At 44.9% G+C, this 9437-nt stretch overlaps 1 pseudogene; it reads right to left on the reverse strand.

The window, feature by feature from the left end:
* Positions 1-1027: 1027 nt before the first annotated feature.
* On the reverse strand, positions 1028-7674 carry LOC144103409 (uncharacterized; annotated as a pseudogene).
* Between the last annotated feature and the right edge of the window lie 1763 nt (positions 7675-9437).

The raw sequence follows: 9437 nt of genomic DNA on the forward strand, positions 1-9437 counted from the left end.
TGTGAGAGTTTTTTTTTCGGCCTGCGGCGGGAGCGCACTAACACTCTGAATATGGAATGCAGGCTCTGCGAGAGTGTCGCCAAATCTGACGGCGCGAAAACAACGTGGTGCGCGAGGGGAGGAATGGAAAGGAACAGGTATCTTTTGGTCACAAAAAGTGAGAGGGAGGAGCAGAAAAACTTCATGTCACCATATTTATGATTTGCTTCTCTTTGTAAAAGCTCCAGTAGCTACGGCTGCCGTACGACCTTTTTAGATGACGGCAATCTGGCCCTCCAGTGCATCCCTGGTTAGTTACATATTTAGGTGGTTTGACGAAACACCGCACAGGTGACAAAGAACGGTGTTTATTTGGGCACCTGTATAGCTACCGGGAGCTTGCGTACTCGCTGTTTCCAACACTGACCGCGGCCTAGTGAGAGGTTACATTTGATTTTGCCACAGGCGCGCATTTCATATTTTTCGCCCGTCCTATTCAGGCATATCAAACGTGGCTGTGTGAAAGAATTCCACGTTTGAGAGCGCTGTTGTTAAACACAGCAAGATCGTCGTCACGTCTTTTTAATTCATGTTCTTTTCAAGAGAGATAAACACCCATCTATAGCACAGCTAAAAGCAAAAGCTGATACGCCTTAGCCAGGCAGGTTTGGTTTATGGGGCTTTAATGTCCCAAAGCGACTATATATATATATATATATATATATATATATATATATATATATATATATATATATATATATATATATATATATATATATATATATATATATATATATATATATATATATATATATATATATATATATATATATAAATGAATATAATAAGAAAATACTTCGGACAACGTTAGCATGTGCACTTTATATATTGTGATAAGAAAGGAGTTATACGCTCGAAACTTTAAAATTTATTTTTGAAGAGGTTTCCAAAAAATGGTCTATAGTTTAATAACTAAGTATTACTACAAAGTTTCAAAAAAGTGTGCAGCACACTCAACGGTATAAGTTGGATCTTTTTACGGCTAAAACTAGAATATGCCAGGAACTATGCGATACCTGACCTGTTCGCCGTACTGTTCCCAATATCGCCCGCACTTCTTCGAGAACTTTTTCTCGCCTCTGTAACTTCTCTGCAGTATTAGGAAGAGAGCGTTTAGGTTCGTCACCACACTCGAGGCGCCGCAGGGCAGCGCCCAGCAAAGACCCGCAATGATTTCGAACATGTAGTTGGCGTGACGGCTCAGGGACCAGAACCCTGACACCAAGAGCAGGTTGATTTTCAAATTTCCAGTGGCATCGTGATACGTTACACGAATCAGGTTCGGTGGGATCCCCAAATTTTGAATTTGCCCTGCGTAGCCCTCACCTCATGTTTTTGGTAATCTGCCCAGTACTCCAGGCCGATCATCAAAACACCCAAGACAAGGATGGCGGCCGCTCCTTTTGCGTCGTCTTCGGGACTGTTCTTGACCATGTACAAGCTTGTCAGCGGGAAGAATATGCTCAGAAAACACACGCATCCCCAGCAGAGGTAGAAACCTAGGAGAAAGAGATAAAAAGCTTTGATCGATACGCCCTTATTTTTTTACACGTAAGTGCCAAGATTCCGACAGAAAGGAGCGTTTCTTAAACACACTGCTCCACGCACTGCTTTTTTTCATGAATAATTTTATACCTTAGGTTTTCATACGCTGTATGTGCTCCCATTTCTAAGAGCTATGCCACTTAAATACAGCACTTAGGACAAGTAGTGACCTGTGATTCTCATTTGGTTGCCTTGCAAATGCGATTTGCAAGACTGTCCTGACGTGAATTTTACTGCATTTCATATTCGCACATTCTAAGAGGTAGCTCGCTCATCATCACGGCACTAACTTTACACGCCAGCAGCATGATTACAGCATTATCAGCATTAACAGTTCACTCGAGTTCACCGCAAGACGAGTCCATATATTATGAAAACAATGAATAACTGCGCAAAAAGGACGGGACAAGAGTGAAGAACCACTGGACAAGCGCAGTAGAGAAGAACCACACGAGACAAGCGCAGTAGAGAACAACACGGGACAAGCACAGCTCTTGGTCCGTATTTTTGCGCAGTACTTCATTGTTTTCATAATTTCGTACCAACAAGCCCCTCACCGTACTCCTATAGTGTCCAGATCATCATCATCAGCCTCACTACAATTATCGCAGGGCAAAGGCCTCTCCCATGCCTCTCAAATTCACCCTGTTCTTTGCCAGCTGCATCCACCCTTTGCCTGCACACTTCTGAATCTCATGCGCCCACCTAACCTTCTGCCGCCCCTTCTACGCTTATCTTCTCTTGGAGTCCAGATAATCTGAAAATAATCCGCTGCTGCGCCAGCTGTCTCTACCTTCTCCCGGAAAAGTTCATCAGCTTCTCTTTTCAGCCTGGTGGCGCAGGCGTAAAGCCGGTGTCATACAGAGCAGGAGGCCTTGGGATGAAATCCTAACCGTGATCGTGCGCGTTGATGCGAATGAATATCGAAACAGTGCGTTTGCCGTGCAATGCTCATCGTCATCATCAGCTTAACTTCGTCCATTGCAGGACAGAGAAAACACCCATACCACTCAATATAAAGATCTTTTCTCAGCTGCAGCCACCTCACCTCCACTAACGTTGTAACCTCATCCGCCCTCCCGAGCCGCTGATGGCCATTGTTGTGCTGGCTTCTGTAGGAATCACACAGTCACCTTAAAGGAGCCTCAAATGACTATGTTGCTTATATTCTTACGAAAGTTATCAGTCAAAACTCGCATTAAAATATGACCTCTACTTGAGTTTTTTTAGATGCTCTGCGTGGATTGTGCAAGTGACAAATAGGTTTTAAAATTTCGGGCTCGCAAGCAATCATTTCGACATCGACAGCGCGTGTTCATTGCCACACTGACCATAACGACATCTAATCGACAATCCGTGCGCGCCTTCTCATTGGACGTCCTGAAGTGAATGGGCCAGATGGGTTGCGGTGAAGTGCAGTCAAGAAATACCTTGTTGTTGTTATTATTGTTTTCTGGCGCCTCAGCGTGAAAGAATTGAAAGCACAGAGGAGAAGCGCCATCTTCAGACACCAATGCCTTTTGTGTTAATTAGGCTAGCCTAAACATTTTTTGCGGTGCGATCTCAAATGATGCCATACCAATTACTCGTGCATTGCTCCTCACGTCAGTATATGGCATTTGAGGGCCCCAATTTGAGAACATCGGTTACCTTGCCTGCTCACTACATGCACTGCCCATGCGCACCCTGACCAGGTCTCTTCTCTCTTCAACTTGCACGTATAATTTTCCGCTACCTACCTCACAGCAATCTCCCACTTTAGGTGTGCAATGTACAGCACTGCAGTGATGTTCCAGTGCTCGATAATAATCCGAAAAAATACCGAGCTGTAACCACAATGCTTCATTTGCAGCCTGGTAACGTAAACTATAATGGCCATCCTCACATTACGCCGTCCTGGTAACTCTTCTCCTGGTGGTGTAGAATTTGATACGCCCACAGAAGCGTATGATTAGCTTCAGTCATTTGCCACGGCCTTGACAAATCCCATAACGAGTAGTGTGTTCAATCAAAGACGGAATTCTAGTGACCGCTGAAAAAAAAACCAAGTTTGTACTTTTTGTTGACCGATGATTTGCGGCGGTTTTTTTTAATTTCCCCATTGCGACGTACAACACCACTCATATCTGTGCGGTAGTTAGGCAGTGAATAAGTCAAGAAATTGATTTTCTGCACACATGAACAAAAACTAAGTCTGAATGGATTTATGTTTGATCTGAACACCCAAAAGAAAAGTTTGAAGTCGAAAGACTGCGCATCTGTAAGGAATCAGAAAGCAAAATTTCCGCCAGCATTTCCTTAGTGTTCGACTTGAGAGCGTTAGCTACGACAGCTTCAAGTGCTTACATCCGTGCGCTCTGCTAACGTGTCGAAGACTAAATCCAAGCTTCCGTGCATGTTTCCTTTCCAGAAACATCCCTGGATGGATGGATAAGGCTGAACCCTTTAAATAGGGCAGTGACTCAAGCCGCCTAGCCATGACTTATGAAATTTTACTCTTCTCTTGATTGTAGCCACCTGTCAGATAACCTTCGCTTGGTTACTTCTACCCGCTTAAAATCTACTTTCCCTTCACTGCCCTTAAACCCTATTGACTTGGATAAATCAGCCCTGCTGTTTTCCACTGTACGGTGAGGCCCTTTACAGAGAAATATCAAGTGTTCAGCCGTTTTCTTCTCTCCGCACGCAACGCACAACGTGTCTACCTCGTGGTACCTGACTCTATTTGTCTTATTCCGAAAAACTCTCGTCCTGGCCTCAAACAACAAAGAGCTTCCCCTACAATTATCATAGATATTTTCTTTGGCAATTTCCTGCCTAAAGATCTTGTATGTTCCCAGTGCCGATTTAATCAGCATCCCTGTTTTCCACAGAGCTCTCACTGTTTCTTTAACCTTTTTCTTAACCGATAATTGCTGATTTGCCCCCTACTGCTGTCCAGATATTTGTTCTCAATTTTGTAGTTCGCTTTCTCCACCTCATGTCAACATTCTTTATGTACAGGTATCTGGAAACATTCCGAGACCACTGCTTTTACCCCATTTTTCTCAATCGCTCTTCAAATGCTATCTTACTGTTAGCTTCTCTGCTCTCGAACGACGGCCATCTCATATCACGCTCTACCCCCTCATTTGGTTTATTGGCATGTGCTCCCAAAGCTAGCCTCCCTACGCCGCTTTGTTTGATTTCTAACCTTGGTTGAACATCTGGTCTCATGCACAGGACCGCATTACCTAAAGCCAGGCTAAAAACCATCACTCCTTTCCAGATCCCTCTTACCACTTCATGGCTAATTTAATTTTTAATGCCTATTTTAAGTGTCCTATTTTTTATGACAGCTGCATTCGTACTAGGTTTTTTCATTACATATTTTTATGCTCTGTCAGATACTCAGAATCGTTATTTCTCCACACCCCAAGATACTTGTACTCAACGACTACCTCTAGCGTGAACTCCTGTAGTCTATGCTCGCCGCCCTCATTAAATATCATGACTGCCGATTTTTCCTTACTAAACTTGAAACCTAATCTATCTCCCACTGTACCACTTTTGTCTATCAACTTCTGCAAATCTTCCTTGTTGTCCGCCATTAGCACTCTATCATCCGCGTATATTAGTCCCGGTAATGACTGTTTAATCCATTCCCCATGCTTAAAAAAAGAAAGGTTGAATCCTAGTCCGCTCCTCTCTAGCTTGGTCTGTAACCCATGCAGATATAACATGAAGAACAAGGGAGACCGAGGACATTCCTGCCTAAGCCGCCGCTTGCCTACGACACAAGCAGCGTCATCTACCTCTTGGAGTTGGCACTACTATTGCGATTTACAGGTACCTTCGCTATATTCGGTATATTTCTTCGCTTTGTCAGTTAATAATTTATATCAAAATGTGCATCACAACGAGACGAATCGTGTGACACCACGCGGCATTTCCTACGACAAAGGGTTTTGACGTAATGGCCGACTGGAGGTCCCTGAAATTCACGGTTGGGGGAGGAAAGGTCCCCGGTGTGAATCCCGCACATATTCTGGGCTTTATCTCAATTAGTAATTTTATTCTCAGGAATACGCCAAGTCATTTGACACCACTTCGAACATTCTGCGTCAAACAGTGGCCCCCACCTTTTATGCAACGGGTGGCCCCAGAAGGGGAGAAGGGTGGTCCCACAAAATACAACCCACACAATACACAGACAAATTCCCATGGTGCCATGAAACACCCACGCTCTATCACATAACGTGTACCTGCCAGAAAATAGAGGTGGCACCAAAAATACCAAACCCGAGTGCGGAGCAATGGGAAGGAATGCTCTCCAGCGACCGTCAGGGCGTCCAACTTGGACTTATCCGCCGAGCACAGCTGCCAGCGGCATCCAGCGGAGCCCTGGACTAGAGGCAGACGACCATTGCTAAGAAGACGGAAGACACACCTGACTCCGACAAATGCTCACCTACTCTCTAGAGCTCATTAAACTTTTTCTCTCCTTCCTTCAATTAGTAAATTTTTTCTCAGGAATACGCCAAGTCATTTGACACCACTTCGATCATTCTGCGTCAAACAGTGGCCCCCACCTTTTATGCAACGGGTGGCCCCAGAATAACGGAAGGGTTGTGCAACTTTGGTTGCCGCTATATTGACACATAAATAACGGTTCGAAAGTATAGGTATCATTTGAGGTGCTACGCGCCTACTATTGCTATGTTGTATATTGTTTTCACCTAGAAACTGTTTTGGTCAATTTGACCTTCACTGCAGACAAGTGCGTCCTTGACAAGCATAAGCAGCAAGAGCTGACGCTCTTAAAATATTGAAGACAATTGCGTCTACAAGTTCGAAAGCCATGCATTGATATTGAGAGCACGCGAGCAGCTCGTGTGTGTGCCGTTTTTCTTTAAATAATTGGCAACGAGGTTTGTCTATGACTCCAGAACTGCTCGTAATAGCACATCCTCTTTTGAGGTCTCTTGTGCCAGTCCCAAGAAACAGGCATGCTTACCTGCTCGGTCATCTCTGATGTCAATAGTTTGCATGTAACCATCTTCCCACCAAAAGAACTTCGCTGTTTACAGTCTCCAGAATAGCCGTCACTACCACAGACCAGTTCCAACCACTAGTCTCTACTTGGGCTTTCCAGCTTACCAGCACTATCAGCTGACATAATATCATTCCGAAGGCGCCCGTGTGCTGTGCGATGTCAGTGCACGTTAAGGATACCCAGGTGGTCGAAATTAATCCGGAGCCCTCCACCACGGCACCTCCTTCTTCCCTTCTTCTTTCACTCCCTCCCTTGTCCCTTCCCTTACAGTGCGGTTCAGGTGTCCAACGATATATATGAGACAGATACTGCGCCATTTCCTTTCCCGAAAAACCAATTATAAGCAACAGTTTGTCCATTGCTTGATGTCGAGTCGCAGTCCGATCCGCGGGTAGAGCTCTAGGCCCCAGTAGAAATCAAAGATAATGTTTCCAGAGGTACCGAATTCCCCTGGAGAAGGCTTCACTCTGCCTTTGATGTACAGGAGCAGTGGAACTGCGTAGGCCATCACAGTGAGGGAAACCGCTGCCCCTGGAAGATTTCTGTACAGCGGCTGACATGGAGCGTCCAGGACCACAACTGCAAATGCGGCTATTGCCACAGTGATCAGGTAATATGTGAATCCTGTCATGCAGTACCTGGGCCTGTGACCAGTGGATGTCGGTGACCCGTAGTAAGTTCTCCCGGGCAGCACCAGAATGGACAAGCCGCTGTAGGCGGTGTACGCCGCAAGATGGTTAGAGGTGTTAAGCCACGTGTCGCCTTGACAAGTCCACGAGTCGTACCAGAACGCCATCAACCCCCTTTGCAGAGCTTTCGTCGAGGATGAATCATGGGTGACGACGAAGGATATGGCACACACCACGAAATTGGGAACCAATATGATAAGGAGCAGAGGAGTTAAAGTGTGCGAGATGAAGAGAAGAGAGGAGCCATCTGCTTCTTGATGGACTGCGTGGGAGAAAGAGGAAGGAGACAAAGGTGTTCAAGGAAGAGGGAAAAGAAGGTGTGCTCTCATGCAAGAGCCGTTATGCACACCCACCGTCATTCTTCATGGAATACGAATAGTAGGGAAAAAATCGCCGTGATTGAAAGCTGCCTGAAGTATGTAAACATAGCATAATTTTTTAGTTTGCGAACTACGTGGACCACATGCAATGAAAATTCACAGTAAAGCACAAACATCAGGATAATAAATGCTACAGACAGACGCGCTGTCTACGCACTGTTTTTATATACAAAGCAAGGAGGCTTTTATGCACAAAAGACGCATAGCAATACAATAAATATAATTATTCAGCCACTGGGAAACGGTCCTGACGTCGCCTCAGTGTAATATAGACAAGCTCAGCCTCGCATAGCAAATTAGGTGCCTTGTCAAGCACACTGAACGTGTATGCGCCCTCACTAAGACGACAACACTAGACTGAAGGTAAACATTAATCATCAAGAACGTAATCTTTGTGCAACGCAGTGTTCAACGCGCGTGAAGAGCTCAGCAATAAGCCTTTGAAAAGGGACTACAGAACATGGAAGAGCCCAGCACTAAAAACACGTAATTCAGATACCACGAGTCAAATGCCTGAAGATCTAGCACCGGGCACCGGGACCATTGTCGTAAAAAAATGTATATCCATTCATTTATTTATTTTCAAGCTTCATACCTAAGGTAATGTTTTGCTAGTACAATATTTAAAATTCAGTGTATTTTGATTGGTTCTGCATTTAGAGTACATGTTCCCAAGGACAGTTACATTACCTCGTAACTACCCGCCTTTGGCCATCGTAAGTTTCATAGGCAGCCTACACTTCTAGAGCTGAAGGAGTGCTTGGAACGCCTTCGGGAAGAGTATACTCTTCTTAAACATTCGTCTCCTTATTCCAGAATCGCCGCACTAATTCTTGCTTGATTGAAGAGCACGCCCTCTGCAGGAGCTGATATATCTCTCCTATTGCGAAATGCCGCAAAAAAAAAGCTGCAACTGAGCGGAGAATCGAGTTTGTCAACGCGCCATCGTGAGCCGGGATTCCTACTTCTTGGCTATCCCTGAAAAAAGCGCCAAGGCTTTAGAGCGCTCATAAAGCAGCCTGTGTAGGTTTTGCGAACTTCTGTTGCCCAGCTTCACTGATCACTACCATGTAGTTCCCACAACTCAGTAAACTATGAAACAGTCAATACAGCAGCTGCATACCGCAGAAAATCTCCGCTTGGAAGCAGTTTCACGGTGGACCGTATGTTGAAGGCCAGCCCTTCGTGACCGAGATAACTAGGGTTCTGCGCAGCGTTTTTCGCATTAAAATCATGTGTACATTCGTTTGCGCTCATGTTGAGCCCTTGCAAACTTGTAGCACTGCAATATGGCGTGTTTAGAATTACATTTCGCCGCGAATCCTGAAGGTTTAAGGCAATATGACGCAAATGATTTGCATGAACCGAAGCGTGGCTCGTTTCTGCGAATCGTTTTTGAAAACTTTCGAAAGAGCTTTGACAAGGGACGCAAAGAGAAAGACACGAAGGACAAGCTCTACATTATCTGAGGCAAATCATATTCACAAAAACTCCAACATGTGCGTCAGCACACCATCTGTTGTAATCCATGATTCTGAAATTCGCTATCTTAATTCAACAAAGTGATTAGTTTTGTCACTTTGGGGGTAGGCGCACGCGCTGCTGGCTGCCTTGTGTGAGCCTTGCATTTTTTTGCACTAAACTTCAGTTGATAGTAGCGCTTGTCCTTCGTGTCTTTCTCTTTGTGTCCCTTGTCGCAGCACTTTCGAAAGTTTTCAAAGATGTACCAACTAGCTCAATTGTCCGAGT

The sequence above is a fragment of the Amblyomma americanum genome, chromosome 9 (assembly GCF_052857255.1).
Source record: "Amblyomma americanum isolate KBUSLIRL-KWMA chromosome 9, ASM5285725v1, whole genome shotgun sequence".
Taxonomy (NCBI): domain Eukaryota; kingdom Metazoa; phylum Arthropoda; class Arachnida; order Ixodida; family Ixodidae; genus Amblyomma; species Amblyomma americanum.